The sequence below is a fragment of the Protopterus annectens genome, chromosome 10.part0 (assembly GCF_019279795.1).
Source record: "Protopterus annectens isolate FY-2018-M chromosome 10.part0, PAN1.0, whole genome shotgun sequence".
NCBI lineage: Eukaryota > Metazoa > Chordata > Ceratodontiformes > Protopteridae > Protopterus > Protopterus annectens.
The window spans coordinates 1759879274-1759902760 of NC_056744.1; the positions used below are offsets into that span (position 1 = coordinate 1759879274).

The window sequence follows — 23487 nt, forward strand, 5'->3', positions numbered from 1 at the left end:
AGGTTGTGAGTGAGGAGGTGGTTGAGGAGTTGATTGTGGATGCATTTTTCCAGTATTTTTGCGAGGGGGGACAGGATGGCTATGGGACGGTAGTTAGTAAGTTCTTTGGATGGCCCGCCTTTGTGGAGGGGAATTATATGGGCTATCTTCCACAGAGTTGGGACATATTGTACTGAAATGGATCAGTTAATCAGGAGAGCTATGGGGTAGGCAATAGAAGGAGCAGCTACTTTTAGAAATTCATTTGGGAGTTGGGTGGCTGCAATGCAGCAGGGTTTTAGTTTGGACAGGAGTGTTTTTATGTAGCTAGTTTTGATGGGAGTAAAGGTGAAGAGGGCGTGATGATCAGGAGAAGAATGGGGAAGAATGAGGGCTTCATTTGTTTGATTTCCTAGCAAGGAGGAAACATTATTAATAAAGTGTGAGTTGAATTGATTAGCTATTGGGTCAGTGTTGCTTGGGGTGGTTGGGGTGGGGTTGAGGAACGTCCAGGATTGAGGAGATAGTTGATGCTTTGACAGAATTTTTATGGGTTGTTTTGGTTAGATGGTTGACAGGCCAAGGCCAGGAAGAAGTTTTGTTTGTCTTTCTTGATTTGTTTTTTTAGCTAGATTTCTAAGTTGTTGATAGTTAGAGAGACTTGAGTTGTCGCTGGCTGTATAGTAAGTGGCCCATGCCCTGTTTCTGCATTTTAGTACTAGTTTAGTATCTGTTGTTAACCAGTGTAGGGGTTTGGCTTTTGAGCGAATTTTCCTGATTGGAGCAAGATTGTTAAGTATTTAAGGAAGGCATCATTAAAGTATTGAACTGCCATGTCTAGTTGGAGTTCTTTGAGTGGTGCCCAGCTGCGATGTTGAAGCAGTTGATTGAAAGCTGAGGGGGAGAAGTTTTTCTTGCTCCGGATGTATTTATAGGTTATGTTGTGTTGGGTGTGGACATGTTTTCTACATAGAAGGTAGGAGTGTGGTCACTGAGGGAATCAGGGAGACACCCTGCAAGGTAACCATGGTGGGTCTATTAGTTAGAATCCAGTCTAATGTAGACTGTTTTTTGGAATGTTTGTCAATTCGTATGGGACAGGTTATAGTTTGGGTGAAGTTAGATTTAGAAAATGTGTGGGGTTGTTGGATGCACAGGTGTGCCAATCGAGAATGAAGTCCCCTAGAATGATAGTTTCCTGGTTGAAAGTACTAGAAGCCCATGATAGTAGACTTTCTATGGCATGTAAGTTATTAGGGTCTATATTACATATCTGAAGTTACAAAACTTTGAACCTCATATGTTCAACAACATATTAGCGAAGTTTGAAACATCAAAAATATAATAAAAAATAAAAAAAAACTTACCTCAACACTCTGAGCAGGGGGGTAAGCCCTACTTAAATATACCAACTCCGAGATCGCACTTCAGTGCAGAAAGGTGAAATTTTCCCATTCTGCGCTGTACGGAGCTGTTGCTTTTCACCTTCTGACTTTTTAAAGTTCGATCATATGGTGTTGACCATATGACATTTGAACTTTAAAACATTTGAATAATTAATAGGGACCCAGTTATTACCGGGGGGGATAGGTGGCTATGATAATTATAGATTTGTTTGGGTTGTTGTCTAGGCATGTGGTTAGGATTTCTGAGTTGGACTGGTCTGGGGGAGTACAACTTAGCTGATCTATCTTAAGTGTGTCGTTGAATATAATGGCTATGCCACTGTCTCTTTTATTTAATCTGTCGAGTCTAATTATGTTATAACCTGGTGTGATGACTCCTGTGTCCTTTATGTGGGGCTTTAACCAGGTTTCAGTTATGACTACTATGTCTGAAGTGTAGGTGGCTAGGACTGCATTGAACTCACTTCCTTTAATGATTTTACTACGTAGATTGAAATTAGTTAAGAACAGGTCAGCGATAGAATTGTTGGGTATGGGTGGGTAGGGATGGGAGTGGCAAGTTGCTTTACTAGGTGTATTTGGGGGGATATGTATGAGAGAGAGGTTGTTGGGTGAGTGGCTGTTGTCGGGGCCTGGGTTTTGGTTGATGTCAGCTTGTAGTTTAAGTTGTTTTAGAGAGTGCAATAGCAAGAGTCTGCGTTTGATGCTTAATTTATGGTAAGTTATGGTAGTGGACTTTGAGTTGCTTGTGTGTAGGCGTTTGAAGAGCTGGAGTAGACTGGAGTTGTAGCTGAAGAGTTGTGGGCTAATGCTTGTGAAAGAGTGGGTGTTTTATGAGCGGTGGCATAGAGGGAGAGTGGGTGAGTATAGCTGGTTGATGTGGTAAGACCTAAAGGAGGTGGAAGTGTAGAGGTAAAGAAGGAGAAGTAGGGGTATTTGGGGTAATGTATAGTGCTATAGAAGCATGGTGGGTGTTAGGCAGCAGCTAGTAGAATAGCTTGCAGCTGCATGTGGGAGAGGGCGGGGTAAAGTTGGTGGGGGAGTGGTGAAGAAGGATGGAGCAGATAGGCTGGATTGGAGTGGGTGTGGTTTTGACATGTCAGTCACAGCACTATAAAATAGATATAAAAATGTCAAGGTAATGCAGTCTCAGAGTTGGTATATTTAATTTGTAGAGGGGTGTGGGGCTTGCCCCCTGCAAAAACAAAAGACAAAAAATAATTGAAGTCTTTTACTTACCATGACATGACTGTTTCGCCTATGAATCACTGATGGTATGAATAGTTCAATGCAGACGGGTTTGCAAGGTACGTTTCTAATAGAAAGACGTACTGGAGGAATACAATAGAGTGGATGTACTTTTCATTTGTATGAGATTCGGCCTTTTACATTTCTGATCTTATGCAGTTTCTGGTATTTTTAACAGAAAAAATGAAACTTGTGTGGGTAAGTGTGAAATATTTAATACATCAAAGGGACACTTTGTGAGCCTAGAACATATTTTTCTGCACTAACTTTATCGTTTCGATTAGGTAATACTTGCACTGCAGCCTTTTCCTGTTTGAATTAGGTTGGTGATAGCTCTGAATGATATGTTAGGCCAAGTACACATACTTACAACACATTTGTCCACTACCAGGAGTCTTTATCAGGAAAACGTACAGCCGTTGCCGCTGTTGTCTTCTAAAACTGAGTGGATGAACTAGAATTGAAATTTGATTTTCTTTCTGGACTCTGCAGCAAAAATTCTCTGAGAAAAGACTAAGATAATCTTGTATGACATTTGTACCATCAATCTATTCTTCTGCATTTAGAGAACTTTTTTGATAAGTGCTCAAATAGCACTTGTCAGCAGATGTGATTTCAGAATGAGAGAAAGCGCACACTTACAAAAGGCATATTAAAACCTTTGTTTACTAATTTGAAACAACATGCCTGCACATTTACTAAGAGAAGAAGATCTTTACAACATGACAAAGTTTTTATTTTAAGAAACATATGGCAAGAGAACCTAGGCATTCCTCTACTTATATGACCCCAACATTGTAGTCGTGGCTTAGAAATAATCTTAATTTTCTACTTATTGCATATTTTTACTCCTCGATTCAATATGGCGGTTTATTTATTTTCCTAGCCCCACATGTGGAAATGCTTAATTGACAAGCTTTTGCTGTATTTGCATTCAAATCTTTACTGGCAGTTGTTTTTTGATTGCTTGTCTTGCTTTCCTTAACTGTGTAGCAAATATCTCAGTTGCCTCCTTATATTCCCCTTATTTTAACCTGCCCTCGCATTCTAGATCTTCTTCAAGGACTCTGTGGGCTTACACTCTAAGAACCACTCAAGTAACCTGTTTATCGACTGCTGCTCTATCTCAACCCCCTTTTTCCCCATTTTCCTTATGGGTTGGGGTATCATTTCAGTAGTGACACCTGTCAAGAGCCATGTTTCACACTGCTGGGTGTCTAGCCCTGCCTCAGTTGTTCTTCCATACCACACTCACATGCGCACTCACACCTATGGCCAATTTGGAGTCTCCCGTTCACCTACTGCATGTCTTTGGAATATGACTGGAAACCGGAGCACCCAGAGGAAACCGACACAAACGGAAGGAGGACAGATTCCACACAGAAGGCATCCCAGCCTAGAATTAAACTGGAAAACCTCTTGCAGTGAGGCAACCTTTGCAATGTCTACACTGGACTCTGCACCCCTAATCTAGTAGCATGCCTCCCGCTTCCTTTCTCACGAGCTGTAAACCATTATATAGTCACTTTTGTGCCAATCACATTAGCTATCTTCAAGTGTGAATGAATTTAGTTCCTCCAATCACTCATATCCACTGTCCTCCAATCCTTTAATTACCCTTGTAGACTATTTCAATTTACTGAATATCCTTATCTTCATATAGGTACAAGAAATAAACAGACTACTTTAGCAGTCGACTGAGCAGTGATATACATAATGGTGATATGGCCGTTATTGGTGGAGTCTGTAACCCAAATAATATAACTCAACATCTCTTTGGCCTTGGCTACAGGTTGCTCATTTTGTATCTGGTTGTCCCTTTCTGCTGTTGTTACTACACCAAGGTCATTTTGAATTTGCTTTTCAGAGTAATTCCTAGCTGGTAATCCACTTTGAGATTATTAGAATATTGGTGAATTATTGAGTAATTTGTTGCATTAAACCTTACATACAACTTCTCAGTCCATGCTGCTGTTCTCCTTATGTTCCTTTCAAGTCTTTCTCCCACATTACTGTTTTTTTGTTGCCATTCAAAAATGGATTATTCTGTTTTAGTGTTCTTTGTGATGAATGAAGTAAAGATGCCAAATAGGTCCAATGGCCACCCCCTCCATGATAGGGTTCCCATAGTAACTGCTCATTGTCCTGTTCCATCCAACCACTTTTCCATCAGTTTAGTCAGCTTCGCTGTGCTGTAGACCCCAATGGTGTTTAAAGCTATCTCTTGCAACTTGTATCAAAGCTTTTACTGAGGTCAACTTCTAAAAAATTGTCCAGGTTTCCTTTGTCAAGTTCCAACATAATGCAGACACAAAACCTGAGTCAGGTTAGACTGATATATGAGTTGTTTCCCACAAACCCATGCTAATCCATATCCATATCCCAATGGGCTGTTGTTTTCCAGGAAACCACTTAAACTTTCTCTCAATATCTTTTCCATGACTTTAAATTGCCACTCAGTCAGATTGGAGCTGTAATTTCTCAGGTCTGTTTTAGCTCCTGCTTGTAGAATGGCAGTACCATGACTTTTCTTTAGTGTTCTAGAACTTTGCCATGGCTGAAGGAAAGGTCAAACATTGAAGTGTTCTGTCAGAAATATCTAAGTACCCATACCAGCTTCTTTAGGAACCCCCGGGGATATGCTTTCACATAACTAAATCTTTTTATAACATCCCTTTGTGTGTGTATATCTATCACGTGTCCTCTCTCTTTCCCCCTCCACCCTTCCAAGCTGACAGTTTCCCGTTGTTCTATTTTGCAAAGGTGGAAGGCAGGAATCCAACTAAGAATACCTGTCTTTCCTTTCTTGTCATAATGGTGTTCAGCTGTTTAAGATAATGATCTGAAAAAGATCTGCATTTAGCATACCTGGTTTAGCTGACACAGCCTCCATCTTTAATGCAGTCTGTCTCAGAGTAAGTCATATACTATTGGCTGATCCTAGGTCACCTCTTAAAACAGGGGCCACAGCCTCCATCTTTAATGCAGTCTGCCTCAGAGTAAGTCATGTACTACTGGCTGATCATAGGTCACCTCTTAAAACAGAGGCCACAGCCTCCATCATTAATGCAGTCTGTCTCAGAGTAAGTCATGTACCACTGGCTGATCCTAGGTCACCTCTTAAAACAGGGGCCACAGCCTCCATCTTTAATGCAGTCTGTCTCAGAGTTAAGTCATGTACTACTGGCTGATCCTAGGTCACCTCTTAAAACAGGGGCCACAGCCTCCACCTTTAATGCAGTCTGTTTTAGAGTAAGTCATGTACTACTGGCTGATCCTATGTCACCTCTTAAAACAGGGGCCACAGCCTCCATCTTTAATGCAGTCTGCTTCAGAGTAGGTCATGTACTACTGGCTGATCCTAGGTCACCTCTTAAAACAGGGACTTGTGTCCAGTGTCCTTACTGGGACACCATGTGTCCTTGAATGTGAAAGGACCATGTAATTTCTTTTGGTCTCACTCCTGAGGCAGATGTAAATATATTAAATATGGTTCTGCCAATAATTATAAAGCTGCATTAATTTCTTCAATGTCCCACTTCCGCTGGACTACACAGCCACAAACGTCTAACAATGTTTGTAGTCTGGATTCAACTTAAACTACAAGCTAATTTTCCATATCATTAAAATAATATTTGAAAAGCAATTATAAGCACCGCTAGAAGTTATCTCAAGCATGGGATAGCAACTGCACTCACAGCCAGCCCACAGGTGCAGCATATATGTCTTTCCATCAGTGACGCTGATTACAGAATAGGTTCAGTGTGATACTGAGATGATTATGTGGTGTTGTTTAGATGAGCTGACGCATAGCAACCATCCTACTCAAAGGGAGATAGGTAGGAGATGATACTTGCACAGTAATCATGGAGAGGGCTGATGGAGGCAGGAGATCTTCCACTGATAGTCATACAGTATACTTGTGCATGCATGCACATGTGTGTGTGTGTGTGTGTGTGTGTGTGTGTGTGTGTGTGTGTGTGTGTGTGTGTGTGTGTGTGTGTGTGTGTGCATGTTCGTGTGTGTGTGTGTGTGTGTGTGTGTGCGTGTGTGTGTGTGTGTGTGTGTGTGTGTGTGTGTGTGTGTGTGTGTGTGTGTGTGTGTGTGTGTGTGCGTGTGTGTGTGTGTGTGTGTGTGTGTGTGTGTGTGTGTGTGTGTGTGTGTGTGTGTGTGTGTGTGTGTGTGTGTGTGCATGTGTGGGCATGTGTGTGTCTGTGTATGTGTCTGTGTGCATGCACATACATCTCTGTGCATGCATGTAGTTATATCTATGAGCATAACTGTACGTAAAGGTGGATGGACACTGGTTTCACTACTCATCTGACTTATTTACTAAAAGGGAGAAAAATACCCTGCAGCTCTTCATTACAGTCCTACCCTGATGAATTAAAAAAAAAAAAAAAAACAAGATGTGCCGTACTATAAATACAGTGGACAGGGAAACATCAAGGCACACAGTAAATAACTGGCAACATCTGTCTCAGTGGAACATTTAACTGTTGTAGGTAAGTTTATGAAAAATTCATGAGGCCAACTACAATACACTATATCTTTACAATTAACCTAAAGCACCACTGAGTATGTACATTTTTTTATTCAATATGGTGCACATGTTGCAGTTTATTTAATAAACATTGCTCTCCTTCATTTAAAATCTTAAGTTTTTTTATTAATGCCTAAATTTAGTTATAGTCAGTAGAAAATACCTGTTACGGCTGGTTTAAGATATTATACTGAATCCAAGAGTGATAAGGAGGTTAAGCTCCAACAGTCTTATATGGGATAGAAAGTAAATGCACTTTTAAACGTTATTAAATGCAGTCAAAGATTGTATTTCTTTCACATTTCTATAGAAATAACCATGACTTCCTACTAGTGAATAAATTCTTACAACATTTTTTCCATTGCAGGCGATGATGCAAACTCCTATGAGAATGTACCAAGTAGGTATACAGGATACATGGAACAAAGAGTTACCAGAAGGTTCTATTTAACATGAATTACTGCACTGCCTTTAATAAATGAAATAAATCTTGTTATGAGCACTGCCTAATGTGAGTGAATAATGTTGTGTTTTTTATTTTCTGAAACAATCTGTATATATATCTATCATCTATCTATTTTACTTATTTTGTTTTATTTTATTTTACCTTTTTTCACAGTTATTATTTCAAAGTATTTCAAAAAGGCAAAGCTGTACAGGGGGCTAGCTTGATAATGGTCCCAGTGGCCTAATGGATAAGGCATTGTTCTCCTAAGCCAGATGCTGTGGGTTCAAGTCCCATCTGGGATGTTGCAATTTTAGTCTGTCATTTGGCACAGAGGGTTAAGGCTGTGAGCCGTAGTTCATGTAGTACAAGGTTTGATTCCCTCTGCCTTCATGTGCCTACTTTGTGGCCTTGAAAAAGTCACTTAAGAAGACAGTGCTTTGGGGCAACTGGAAATTTGAGCTGAGCTCCTCAGTGGCCCCCCCCATGGGTTGCAGGTCTACTTCCTACTTACCTACTTATGATGCACAGCTGCCTTTGAAAACTGTTGGTCCAAAACGTTCATTTCACAGGGTCTTTAAAAAGTATCAGAGGGTATCAAAACATCTCCAGTCATCTGGCTGATGACCTGTCTTTAGAAAAGATGTCCATGTCTGTCTGTGAGTGTGTTATCACCAGTAGGAGTTATTGTTGCAGTAGTAAAACACAAGTGGCAATTGATTTCCAATCCATCTAATAGCACTGCTGACACTGTATCACATTATTAGTGGGGTGCTTCACTCCTGAGTGTGCCCTCCTTTGGATGAGAAATTAAACAGAGGCCTCATCTGTCTGAGTTGGTGGTAGCTCAGGTGGATGTAAAAGAACCCCCTGCACCTATTGAAGAGAGTAGTTTTTTTATTGATGTATACTTTACATATTATTTACATATTTACATCTATTTACAAATCTGCATACATTATAAACTTCATTGCCAGCTTTGCTATTACCTGCTTCTATAATTACTTATTTGTATAATTGTTATTTGTGCTGTTGTTCTCTTATTCATACAATAATAGTTAGCTACTTAATTTACCATTTTGCACTGCTTCAGTATATTTTGCTTTTCTCCCGGGCTTCCAATAGTTCAGTCAGACTATGACGGTCAGCAAATTTTAAATAAATAAAAAATAACATTTTGCTTACTGGGAATGTTAGACTGGGATAATATCCCATTTTCAGTGGAGGTCTGAGAAGAAAAGCTCCGTATTGTCATAATATGGTTACATTTAAGTAACGTTATTGCAAAGCCTAATACAGAACAATGCCATATTAACCAAGTAAAAATTCAATTTCAGTTCATACAGTGCAAACCTATAAATGCAGTGTGCAAATATCTGCACAGATGTAACAAGTTAGAAAGGAACAGTGTCAATAGATACAGTATTCACAAGTTGTAGTTTATAGAGATGATGTTATACACACTGAGTGCATTCGTTGGAATACAGATGATTAGATAATATAGCCTTGGCAAAATTATATTTGTCCCTTATCTAAAAATAAATTGAATATGTTCAGAGTTGAGAAATTAGAAAGAAGTATGCTGGTTGTTGAAAGAGGGAGGGGCTAGCTCAGCCTGGGGTAGTACAGGGCAGAGCCAGGTTTTATTTGAGGAGTCTTTTATTAGTTGTTTGAAGTTGGAGAGGTCAGACGGAGATCTAATTTGTAGAGAGATAGAATTCCATTTCTTAGCAATATATTATGATAAGAGACTTTGACCAGAGGATTGTGGGGCTTACATATGCTGAGAAGATGTTGTTCATTAGATGAATCTATTACAGAGATAGGAATGGAGAACAGGAGTAAACGTAGGGCAGTCATCGACTTTGTGAATAATGTTGTTTGTGGAAATAAGCTATATGTAATCTATATGGTGAGGCAGTTCAAGCCAGTTCAAAGCCTTAAGGGCAATGCACTGGTGGATGTGGTGTTGTTTGTTGGCAGCAAATTTTGCAACCTTTCTATAGCATACCTTTAGATAACTAGTCAGAAAGTTGTTAGGATGGGTGCACGTCCCGATGAGAGCGGATCTGCCCCTCCACGGCCGAGGGGAGTTCCACGGGGCCGGCCGACTGTTCAAGAAAGCTGGGAGAAGGTAGAAATTGGTAAGAGTGGTTTTCCTGGTGTTATTAAGGAAGTTTTTATTCTCAGTTTTATTTTTCTAAATCTTTTGTGTTTCTAGTACCATGACAGGAATGGGCCCCACTCCTAAGTGAAAGTATGATTAAAGTTCATAAAATTAGTATTGTTTCAATCTTCGATGTTAATGAAAAGTACTCTTCTCAGCACTCGCAATGTGCCCAGAACTGACTCCTTCAGCAATTCATATGGAGTTAAATATATTGGTAACATTTTTAAGTATGATTACAATTTCCTTTTTATAAGACCTATTGCTCCTACTACTATTGGAACTGTCTGGGCATACTTCTTCCATGTTGTCATCATTTCTGTCTGCAAATCCTAGTATTTTATGACTTTGTGTTTCTCCTTACATAAGATACCGTAGTCACTGGGTGTAGCAATTTCAATGATCAGTGTTACTTTTGTCTTCTTTTCATGGACTACTATATCAGGTTTTCTCACATCTATTTTTTGAATTGTTGGTAATGGGTGATCTCATGTGATATAAACTTCATCATTCTCTATAATGCTTTGAGACTCATGTTTCCACTTCAGTATTGTAATGTTTGCACAATCCCGAAAGCAACAGTCTTGCTACATTTTATGCCTTTCACTATACAGGCTCTCTAGACATCCGCGGTGGTGCAGCGGTAGCATTGTTGCCTCACAGCAAGAGGTTCTCCCATTTGATTCTTGGCTGGAGTGCAGGGAGTGCCTTCTGTGTGGAGTCTGCATGTCCTCCCCGCAGTTGGGTGGGTGTTCAAAAGACATGCGTAAATGGGCATACCTTCGTTGAAGGTTAGACGTCGAGTTGGCACCTCAGCGTTTATGAAAATCTACTGCCAATCATTAGCGGACCGGAGTTCTGCTGTGGCGACCCCTAACCAGGAAAAGCCGAAAGACAAACAATAACAACTATACAGGCTCTCTGCCGTTAGTGTATCACACCCAGCAACAAGATGTGGAACTGTTTCTAGTTCTGTTTTACAAAACCTGTATTTGTCTGTTTCTCCCACATGTTCAATGGACTTTGTATACCAGCATGTATGTATTCCACTGTCATGGGCTGCCAATATTAACCTTTCATCTTTTGGTTTAAATTCACTTCTCCTTAACTATTCATGCATCAGATCCTGATCGACATGAGGTTGTTCGGTAAGATTTCTGTACTTGCAGTTGTATGTCTGCCTTTCCACATTTCTTGCCTTCTCATCTGATCCTTTTCCTTATATTATTATTTTTATTTCAGGCACATTCAGTTGCTGCCTGATGTTTGTCTTCTTTTGGTTTGATTTCCGTTCCTGCTTGACACCGACATGTTTCTACTAAACTAAGCAGGGAAGTCATCTTAGATTTGCTCTTCTCATGTTTTAAAACTTTCACTATGTTTGGATCTGGTGAACTCAGTAGATATGTATGCAGTCCTATGATTGCAGATGTATACATGTAATCAGTTTCAAGGAGAGTGCTATCTACTTCAGAATGAGGAACATACTGTATGTTGACACACTGATTTTTATAAGTCATTTGATAAGCATGACGCATTTTTCTTGTTTTCCTGTCCATCTCATCCAATACCTTTAGGGGCCAGTCAATCATCCCAAAACTGTAATTTAAAACAGGAAGAGCAAATTGGTATATAGCTTGGACTTTGTTCCTAGATGTCAGGGCTGTTTTTAGTATTTTTAGTCTTCTGAAATATTACTTACCTAGTTTTGTTCACATTTGCTTATGTTTTATTACTGATCCTTCATCAGTTCCCAAATATTTATACACTGCCTCCTGCTCAAGTTCCTTTATATCACATTCTTGTCCCAGACTCATATTTTCTTGGTGCTGCAGTATTTCTGCTTTGAATGTTGACTTTGCACATTAATGAAGACCGAATTACATTTTTTTTATCATCTGAGAAAGTTTTAACAACTTAACGTTTGTGCTTTCAGTTCCTCATCTGAGGAACTATAATTTTAAATCATGCACAAAAAGAAGATGAGAAATCTTTACACTTGGTTGTTTTCTGCGAGCCAAATTGTAACCATGACCTAATCTGTTAAGCAGGCAGCTTAATGGGTTAAGGGTAAAACAAAAGAGCAGCGGTGACAAAGAGTCACCCTGGAATACCCCCTGTGAATTTTATCCCTGGGATAATAATTTGCCTTTTATCATGACTTAGCTGCAAAGTAGTTTGCCACTGTTTCGTGGTCACTGTAATGCAATTGATCAATGTAGGGTGTATCTTATTCATTTGCAAGTACTTCTTTATCCATGAATGTAGGATGCTATCATATGCTTTTTTGTCACCTATCCATGCCATACTTAGATTCTCCCCCTTTTTACAATTCTCCATTCTGACTTTATTGACAACAGATAAGTCTTTGCCCCATATGACTTTCTTTTGTTACCATTTTGTTCTATTGCCATGACTGAGTGTTTTTCTAAATGACTATAAACTCTGTTGTCATCAGTTCCCATGTATAGTTTACACATCATCAGAAGGCGAGTTATCGGTGTATAATTTTTAGGATAGCTTGTAAGTTTTTTACTGTTGTAACCAGGTTTCTGTTCAGGATGTGCAGATAAATAGTTCCTGCTCATGGCTAAATCTTTCTGTAAAGATGTTAATACTAGAAGTTAGGTACTGCATCTGGGCCAGGAGGTTTCCATTTAAGAGCTTTTCTTAATTTTGTTTCAAATTCTGTGGCCGTTACTTCATCTAATTTCATATCCTGTACATTTGAACTTCTTACTGTTTCTTTCACTTCTTCTATCCATTCAGCACCTTTGTTATGCTCCACGGGATCTTTGTAGATATTTCTCCTAAATATGTCTGTTTCTTCTGTTTTTGGTGGTGTTTCTATTCCTTTTGTTTTGCTTCCCAATTTGCTATAAATCTTTTTTGGGTCATTAGTGAATGCCTTATTTTTTCCTTTTCCTTTATGTTTATCTGCATATTTTCTAAGTTTTTCTTCCTGTGCTGATATCTTTAGTTTATTATTTGCAATAGTGTACGATAGGTCCTGGTCTGTTCTGATACTGCACGTTGCTTTTATCACATCTATCTTTCTAAGTATTTTTGTTGATCTTCTATACTCTTTGGTACTTTTCCGTTATACCCCTACCACGTCTTCGCACTGCTGGTGCTGCCATCTTTTGTTATTATGTAGTGTTTTATGCAGGACTAAGAAATAGTTATTGTTATAGTAATGAAAATCCACCAAACAATATGACAGAACTAGCAGTTTTAACTGCTAGTGAGGCCGATTTTGTTTGGTGTATATCTTTATACAGCAACGGCTATAGCCCACAACCTTCTAGCTCCAAAATATGGAACACTAATTACCTCACTTTATGTGGAATACATACAAACAAGTAACTAATAGGTAAGAAGCTCATAGGATGGTTAAAATATTTCACTTTGTACTTTGTGAATACTGAATCGTATTAATATTCTATGTATATGGGTTAAAACAATTCTTGAAACTGTATATGATGGGTCATTTCAGTGTGGAACTGCCAAGACCATTAACTTTATAAGACTTTACAGTGAGAAGCGATCCTTATAATGAGGTACACTACAGAAGTGTAATAGTATTTTGGTCACTTTATGTTACGTCTTTTAAGTGGGAACATGCCTTTTTTGTTTCTTGAGTTTTCCTGTTGGCACGTCATTAAAATATTTGTAAGGTTTATTTTACGGTAACATTTTGCCTCTCATATACACCTGATTTTCACTGAAGATTTTAGTTCGTCTCTCTTAATCCCCCCCCAAAAAGTGGAGACTTTTCCAGAAAGGGTAAATTACACTTAATTTAGGAATTATAGACTGTCAGAAAATGTATATTAATTTGCTTTCTCTTATTCTGTCATTGTCTCTCGAATTAACAGAGAAAAGTTAAAAAAAAAAACTTTAAAAGTTTTAAAAGGGTCCCTGATTCATTGAGAGATATGCTCCCAGTAGCTTGGGAGGAATTTCCATATTTGAAAAACAGGCTAAGAATCGGACCATCATACATTGTAGGAAATAGGAGACAAAAAAAAAAGCAAAATGTTACTGTAAAATAAACCTTACAAATCTTTAAATGATGTGCCAACAGGAAAACACAAGAAATGAAAAAGGCAGCAGCACCAGCGGTGTGAAGACGTGGTAGGGGTATAACGGAAAAGTACCTACTCTTCTAACAGTGCCACTTCTTAATTGCTTTATAGTTTTCTCTATTCGATAATTCCATGACGACATTTATTCCTTCCTTTCCTTTCCCTTATTGCTCTGTGTTTTTGTGGTAAGACTTTTTCATAGTTTAGCTGTACAGTAATATATTCTATTTATTTAATTCTGGTATATCCCATGAATTTCTCTTAATAGTCTTGATTACTATGGTCATTTGTTTATTAGGCTTCTAACATATTGGGTCTTACTGACTTTCTGTAATCTATTTCTTTCATTTATCTTAATACTTCTATCCACCTCCATTAAATCAAGTAACTTTTCCTATAGATCATTTTTTTTTTCTAAACCATGGACACATTCTTTGGACTCTGTTTCTTGCGGGCATTCTACAGAAAGTTCTAGAACACCTTCCTGTGGTATATTCTCCTCAGCTGCATCCTGTGTCGTCCATTGCTCTTTCACATGGGAACTCATTGACCAATCACCTCACAGCATTGTCTGCATCAGAGGTCCCACTGCTTCTTGATCTTTTTTTCTTGTACAAATCCAACTGAACTTTTATTCTAGTTTCTGGCTGAAGGACCCAGAGCATCTTCATGTGGCAAATAATCGGATGGTTCCAGTTCCACATGTGTCTCCTTAGTTTGGGGACTTATTGTTATATCATGCTGTGAAGTTACCAGAGTTGGATTTTCTACACTAAATCTTTCACTTTACAGATAATCCATAACTTCAGTATTTAGTTCTTTACTTATCCTCTTTTCTACTTTTCCCTTTGTTTTATTATTTTTGTATTGTGAAATTTTCCTTATCTGATTTCTTTGCTCATATTTCTCTTCAAATATATTTGGTGCTGCTTTTTTGTTTTGATTAATTTTGCTTTCTCCTTTTCATAAATATTGCATCATATTAAATCTCTTTTTCTTTCTCACATCTATATTTTTTTCTTCTGATGTCTCCGGCTCTGTTTCTCCTTTCTTTGGGGACTCATTGTTCCATCATGCTGGACATAACCTGTGTTAGATTTTAAATCCTTCGCTTTGCAGGTATTCCATAACTTCAGCTTTTATTTGTTTAACTTCTACTTTAATAATCCTCTGTTCTATATTCACTCACTGTGATCTTATTTTTTATAGTGTGAAATTTTTCATATCTGGGTACCTTGTCCTGTATTTCTCATCAAATATGGTTGGAGCAGCTTTTTTGTATTGATTAGTTTGTTTTTTTTTTCCTTTGCATAAATATTTTGCCATATCTCTTTTTCTTCCCCATGTCCTTGTTTCTTTTTTATATCTTTCAAAAATATCTAGGTTCTCTACTTTATATTTCAGCACTTCCTCTGTTACTATTTTTTTCCAAATGGCCCAAAGTTTCTTGGTCTATATAATGTTGTTTATGGCTCTGTTGTATTAATCAACACAAATTTAGATTTGATGCTTTTGACAGTTTTTCCTTGTGCAAGTATATTTCCACTCTAATTTCTCTCTTAAATCTTGTTGAGTATCTTCTATCTGGAAATGGCGGGCTTCTTGCCTAATAGTAACAATACAAAATGTCTTCCTTAGCCTTAATAGTCCATTCTATCATCTTTATGGCTCTTTTTTGGCCTGTCAGTTTTTTGGGGACTACTACTTCCTTGTACAAGCCTGGTCTAACCCCTCTGTAGGAATGTTTCTATGTCTTGATTCTACACTGTCATTTTCTTTCCAGTCCTGGCAACAGTGCACCTACCAGGGCTGGTCACTTTTTTATCCTGGGACTTGTGCACCCAGTTATCTTTTTTATTTTTAATCTCCTCTACACATGATATATGCCATATAAAATGCAGTCTATATATTGGTATTGCCTTAATGAGATTTTGTAAAAACAGAGTCCACCATGTGATGATACTTACCAAGATTTGAGGATGAATTCAGTTCCAGCAATACGACTCTCCTTTTCTTGTTGATTTTTCATCTCTCCATTTGGAGTTTTTATACCTGTAGAGCATTCCTAATTTTTGGTGAGTCTTTTTATATGCTATTTTGAATGTACAGGTCAAATTTAAAGTTATCTCTAATCATACCAAGAAGTTTTGTATTGGAGACTATTTCAGTTTCGGTTTTTGAAATTCACTTTATTAGGTATCTGGTATTTTGGGGGGAAAATAGCAGTAACTTTGCTTTTTAAGGGTTGTATAGTAGTAGATGGGCATTATTCAGTGATTTCTTAAATGAGGAAAAAAATTCTTATGTGATCTAGAGGAGTTGAGACAAGTTATAAGATGCACATATAAACATGGAATCATCAATATGTTGTTTAAAAGAAGCTGGACCTACAGAGGTAAGGAGGTCATTGATAAAGATACTGAAGAGGAGGGGACCAAGAAGGGAACCTTGGGGTATACCAGTGGAGACGCGCAGCTAGGGAAAGAGAGAATATTCTGCCATTTTACAGAATAGAGCCTGTCAGTAAATAGTTATTAAACAGCAGTAATGAGGAATGAGACAGGCCAAGCTGAGAAAGTTTATACATGAATTTAGGGAGAGAAACTGTACTGAAGGCTTTTGACAGGTCAAGGGACAAAGAGGAAACACGTTTTCCTAAGTACCTGCATTTTTTATGGTATCAGTGAATTATAGTAGAGCAGGCGTTGTACAGTGTGCTGGGCATAAGCCACAATGGGTAGATGTTAAGAGGCATTCTTGCAGAAGACAGATGAAGAGTTTCTTATGGATGTATCTTTCAAGAATTTTTGAAAAAGGTAATAATATTGCAATAAGCCAAAAATTAGAGATGTCAGCCAAAATGCCACCTTTATGAAGAGAGAAATTATAGGATTTTGATTTAGATATTGATCTATTAATAAGGATAGAGACTGGTTATGCTATGGCATTGGCAGTTATCTTTAGGTATCAAGGTGGGAGGTTGTCAGCTGCAGTGGAGCAAAGTTTGAGTTTAAGTGAATTTTTTTATCATTGATGTGAAGACAGGTCCTAAGTAGACATTGCTAGCAATATATGTAGGAGGTGAAATAGGTTCATGTGAGGATCCTCGGGTGGGGTGGAGGGATAAAGGATGTAGCCATAGCTAAAATGTTGCCTTTGGTCTAACTTGGCGGCAAAATCACTGGGTTGGGTGAAAAGATTTTAGTTAGGGAGACAATGCTTTCTATGAAGTAGGTATTGAATAAGGTATCAATTTTTAGTGGAAACCTATTCTGAGAACAGCTGTGTTCCTTGTTTAAGCACAAATGTAACAGATTATGTATTGCTATCCAAAATTTTTGGGAGTCAGTCCTGTGTTGAAGTTGTAGATGGCTATAATATATATTTTTTATCTAAGTTAACTTGTTCTTTTACTCATATTGTGCAATTCTCTAAAAAGCTCCAGGCTAATAGGAGCTTTAAGTTTAAGATATTCTTTGAGCTTTGCGTCTGATACACTTTTAGTTTTTGCCTGGGTAGTGAGACATAGTGCATGGTTAATTTTCACTCTATTTTATGTGGAGTTGGGCATGGCTGTTTAGAGTATTTAAGAATAAGGTATTAGAAGTACTGACTGTCTCATCAACTGGAAGAATTTTTAGGGAAGGCCAATTAAAGGCTTTCAATATACTGATGAAGGACTCTTTATTAAATAATTTAATGTATTAAATTATTTATTAAATTTAATTATTTATTAAACTTATAAAGGTTTTGGAATACATATATAGCTATAGTTATATATCGCTATATCTATATCTGTATATAGCATAATACTTAATATTTGATATTTGTACATTTGACTTATAGAAAAATTAGGGGGTACAAATGACAGAAAGTACATTTGGCTGAAAAGTCAGTTTATTAAAAATTGTAGATGTCTATAGATGGTAATTTCAAAGTCATTGTTGATTGTGGAAGTTATAAGGGAAGTAGTTTACAAGATTTTGTGTGAATTGGCAATGGGCACCGTCATGTTATACCCCCCTCCATATCTGTAGCTGGTTGAGTTTTAATGCCAACACTTATTCATTGTGTGTGGTCTTTTTTTTTTGTTCACAAGTGAAGTTACAATATATAATTTCAGGAGATATGGTGGGTGTAGGGGTCAAGGGGGATACAAGGGGGCTTACCACAGCAAAAAATGTTTTGTGGTACATGTGTTGTGTAAATTGTTTTTGATGGAATGAATTTTTCGGTCAAATTCACTTTTAGTCATTTAAACCATCTGATTTTTCTATCAATCAAATGTACCTTTGATCCAATGTCATTGAATCTCACACACACACGCACGCACACACGCACACACACACACACACACACACACACACACACACACACACACACACACACACACACACAGACACACACACACACATACACACACACGCACGCACACACACGCACACACACACACACACACACACACACACACACACACACACACACACACACACACACACACACACACACACACACACACACACACACACACACACACACACACACACACACACACACACACACACACACACACACACACACACACACTTGGCATTTGCACATACAATGAAACTATCCCCTTATCTAACTCCTACTCTAACTGCAAAACATACACATGCACAGAAACTCCCAGCCTTACTACAAAACCACTCACACCTGTCCACCAACACATGCATCTCCCAATTCACCATTTGCACAAACTGCATTTCTTACAAAATCCGCTACAGTTCAAATAGTGGCACAAATGAGTGTTTGACAAAGTGAACTGTAACCACATAAATATAAAGACAGACACACAGACACACACACACACACACACACACACACACACACACACACACACACACACACACACACATATATATATATACATGTATTTGTATATCTATTTTTATTTTTTATTTTATTTATTTTTTATTTGTCTATGTGTGTGTGTGTGTGTGTGTGTATATATATATATATATATATATATATATATATATATATATATATATATATATATATATATATATATATATATATATGTGTGTGTGTGTGTATCATATGAGGTTACTAGACTAATACCCTAAGATCCTTACAAGCCTAATCAAGTTTTACCCTTATTTCCATGATCAGCACCTATCACTCCTGTTCAAGAGGGACATAGGTGGACCCCCTGGGGTAAATTTATGGTTGCCCATTCAATCATCCAGAATTCATTTAAAGAAGGCCAATGAGATACTCTGCTTGACAAGAAATGGGAGTCTGTTCCAAAGGTGTGGTAACCTCTGGGAGACAAGTCTGTCACTCCAGCAGGTTCTATTAATGTCACATACTAGGTTAAGGTCTTTAGAGTGAGTAACCTGTGTACCATTTGACTTACAGATATGCAACATTTCCAATAAAGCAGGGTCAGAGATTCACCTCTGAATAGTTATTTATTTATTTATTTATTTATTTATTTATTTATTTATTTGCAGTTGGTTTACCAGGATAGTCCATTGGGCCAAAAGAACCCATTTTCAATGGAGTCCTGGGGAGAAAAGCTCCAATACAGACAAAATTAGGTACATACAAAAAATTACAATAATGATTATACAGAGTAGGAGATAAACATTTAAGCTCAAAATTCAAGAAGCATTCAAAACAATACAATCTGATGAGGATTAATGAGAAGTAAATAAACTGAAACAGTAACGTGATATACATTCAGAGGAGTTATTCAAAACAATACAATCTGATGAGGATTAATGAGAGGTAAATAAACTGAAACAGTAATGTGATATACATTCAGAGGAGTTATTCAAATCAATACAATCTGATGAGGATTAATGAGAGGTAAATAAACTGAAACAGTAACGTGATATACATTCAGAGGAGTTGTTCAGAAGTAGACATAAAATAACATTACAGAGTAGATATTCTGAGGGAACATAAGCTTTGTTAGGTAAAGTTAAGTATCATAAGCATAAAGGAGGTAAGATGTCATATATTTATGAGGGGTGGGAGCAAGAACAATCCCATTGGGACCTTAGATATGTATGAAGAGATTTTTTGAACATGTACTGGTTAGAGGTGGTACGAATGGATGGTGGGAGTGAGTTCCAGAGACGAGCAAGGTTAAAGGATAGTAAGTGTTTGCCTGGGGGATGAGATGGTTTATGTACTTCTAATAGGTTTTGATTGTTAGACCTTAAGACTCTATTTGGTAGGTGCATTTTGAAGGCAGAAGACAGGGAGGGACAAAGAGAAGGGCTAAGAATGAGCTTGTGAGTGAAAGTCAGCTGTATATATTTGAGTTGATTAGGTAATTCGAGCCAATTTAGTTTTTGGAGAGAGGAACAGTGGGTGGGTGGAGGACCTGTGGCTGTTGGCGAATTTGGCAATTCTGTTATAGCAGGAGGAAAGCTGTTTTTTTAGAGAGGTCTGAAGATTGGTCAGTAATCGGGCCCCATAGAGAAGGGAGGGGATGAGAAAAGAGGAAGCAAGTGTGATTTTGGAGGAGCTTGTAAGGTATTGCTTCTGACGGTAGAGCATACCTAGTTTTTGATGTTTTTTTTAATATTTAGTTGTAGATGGGAGTTGTAACTAAGCCGATTGTCAATTTGTACACCTAGTAGCTTAGTTTCAGTGTTTACTGTGGAGCCATGGTGGTCAAAGGGAAGGTTGCTGTCAACTGTGTGCCCAGGTCTCTCTCAATTGAGTGCATACTTAAGGTGTTGTTATTGATGTGTTAGTTAGCAGGAGCATCACTCTTACTGAAAGGGATGATAATACATTTTTTTTGTATTGAGTTTAAGGCTATGACTTTAGCACTAATCATTTGTTTGTGTAAGACCCTCTTGTACGATGCTGATATCGTCTGGAGATTCTTTGACCGGTTCCAGTTTGCAATCATCAGCAAACTTTGACAGCCACAGACCTTTACTTTTAGCTTGCAGTTCTGAGAAATAGATTCCAAACAGTAGAGGTCCCAGGACTGATCCCTGTGGAACACCACTGGTTACAGGTCTGCTGCTGGAGGTAGATTCTGCTATTTTCACTATATGGGTTCTATCAGTGATCCATTTAGCGACCCATCTAATGATATATGGGTTAATACCTACCTGGGTGAGTTTGTCAATTATGCCTGAGGGGGGGATAGTGTCAAAAGCCTTGGCTAAGTCTAGGTAGGCTGTATGCACAGATTCCTCCTCCTCAAGGGCCTTGGTGACTGTCTCATAGAATCATAGGATCATAGGAGGCTACTAGGCTAATGACCCTAGGGCCCTTACAAGCCTAGCCAAGAGTGTATCCCAAAAAAGAAACCTCAGTCAGTACCTGTTGCCCCTGTTAATGATAGACTGAGGTGGAACTAAAGAAAGTGGAAAGATTCAAACCCTGCATCATTGCTACAGGAAGCATCTCAGTAACAAGTTAGAGCTTTAGTCCCCAGTGCAAACTGCCAGAGTAATGAAGAAGCCCAGCAGAGGCTGTTGGTGTAACATTGAACTCTTCTTCTATAATGTGTGTGTACATCTGCGGTCTCATTACAGAAGGTGTCTATCTTCAAACACTTTGTCATTAGTAAGGTTCCTGTCTTCAGATACTGTATAATTATTCAGGTTACTCTCGTCAGATACTAGGTCATTACTCAGGTTCTTCTCATCAGATACTATGTCATTTCTTAGATTACTCTCTTCAGATTCTATGTCATTACTCAGGTTCTTCTCTTCAGGTACTGTCATTACTCAGGTTACTCTCTTCAGATACTGTGTTACTACTCTGGCTTCTCTCTTCAGATTCTATGTCATTACTCTGGTTACTCTCTTCAGATTCTGTGTCATTACTCAGGTTACTCTTTTTAGATACTGTGTCATTACTTAGGTTACGTTCTTCAGGTACTATGTCATTACTTAGGTTACTCTCTTCAGATACTGTTGCATTACTCAGGTTACTTTCTTCAGGTACTATGTCATTACTTAGGTTACGTTCTTCAGGTACTATGTCATTACTTAGGTTACTCTCTTCAGATACTGTGTCATTACTCAGGTTACTTTCTTCAGGTACTATGTCATTACTTAGGTTACTCTGTTCAGATACTGTATCATTACTTAGGTTACTCTCTTCAGATACTGTGTCATTACTCAGGTCACTCTCTTCAGGTACTATGTCATTACTTAGGTTATTCTGTTCAGATACTGTATCATTACTTAGGTTACTCTCTTCAGATACTGTGTCATTACTCAGGTACCTCTCTTCAGATATTGTATCATTACTGAGGTTATTCTCTTCAGATACCTTCTTATTACAAACATTTTTCTCTTCAGATATTTTGATATCTGGACAAAACACCACTCATATTTAACTAACATGTTATTCAGACTATAGAAAAAAATGAAAGCATAAAAATTGGTCTTACAGTATTCAGGATTCCCTTAATGGGTTTATTTATTCCAATGCTGCAATAAAGGCTTCTTCTGCTTACAACCACGTCCTCTATAAATAATACAAATTTACATCAAGCAACCCCAAATAAATTTTGTGGAATGATAAGTAATTGTCTTCAAAGTGGACACAATTGCCTATCTTAAGTAAAAATGCTGAGGCTTTTCATCTCCCTGCAGGTTGTACAGCTAACTGCTACTCCTACCTTAGCACCGTTTACACAAAACACCATAATTCTCTAAGAAATGTACTTCCACTTAAATCCTCCTGCTCATTCTGTCTTACCTCAGCTCCTTCTTTAGATATCCTTTGTATCTGTCATTCATTTCTGCTTAAGCAGACCGAGAGTTTGAAACAACATTCCAGTTTCAGTACATGAACAGTCACTGTAACTACAGCTCTGAAATTAGGGATGCCTCATTGATGCTTACACATTGGGTGATAACAGTGGGAGAACTAGTCCTTAGTTGCTCAGATTTATGTGAAATGCAGGTTGGGAACACAAATGGAGGCTTTATTTACCTCTGCCAAATTCTGGACATTAATAATGATGGGGAGTACAGATGGCAGCCACGGTGGTGCAGAGGTTAGCATTGATGCCTCACAGCAAGAGGTTCTCTGGTTTGATTCTTGGCTGGGGTGGCTTCTGTGTGGAGTCTGCATGTTCTCCCTGTGGTCGTGGGGGTTTCCTCCGGGTACTCTGGTTTCATCCCAAAGACATGCTGTAGGTGTATTGGACACTCTAAATTGGCCCTAGGTGTGAGTGTGTGCATGTGTGTGCCTTCTGTGGAAGGTTGGTCACTGGGCTGGCAACTTGACACCATAAAACTCCACTGCCAATTATTCTGCAGACTGTTGTTCCATTGTGGAGATACCAGTAACCAAGAAAAGCTGAAAGAAGACATAATGGTGGGGAGTTTAATAAATGACATAGATAATAAAAGGAGAAGTCTAAGCTGAGACAGAGAAAGAATATGACATGGATACTGCAATCATGTCCCTATAAACAGACTTATACTGTGTGATGTGACAGTGCAGAGTGAAAAGTTACGCAGATATGGAGTGTGTTGCCTTTATTGCATGTGGTGCAGTAAAGAAACTGAACAAATACATAAAAAGTGGAGTTCCTGCATTGTTAAAATAATAACAGAGTTCCTCCACTCTTT

General features: G+C 38.2%; 1 long non-coding RNA gene across 1 annotated transcript in view; it reads left to right on the forward strand.

Moving 5' to 3' along the window:
* Positions 1 to 23487, forward strand: part of LOC122812873 — a 102117-nt gene that overhangs the window by 73754 nt on the left and 4876 nt on the right. The window contains exon 6 of the long non-coding RNA XR_006366595.1: positions 7544 to 7576. This is a non-coding gene — a long non-coding RNA (uncharacterized LOC122812873). The remainder of the gene's footprint in view (positions 1 to 7543; positions 7577 to 23487) is intronic.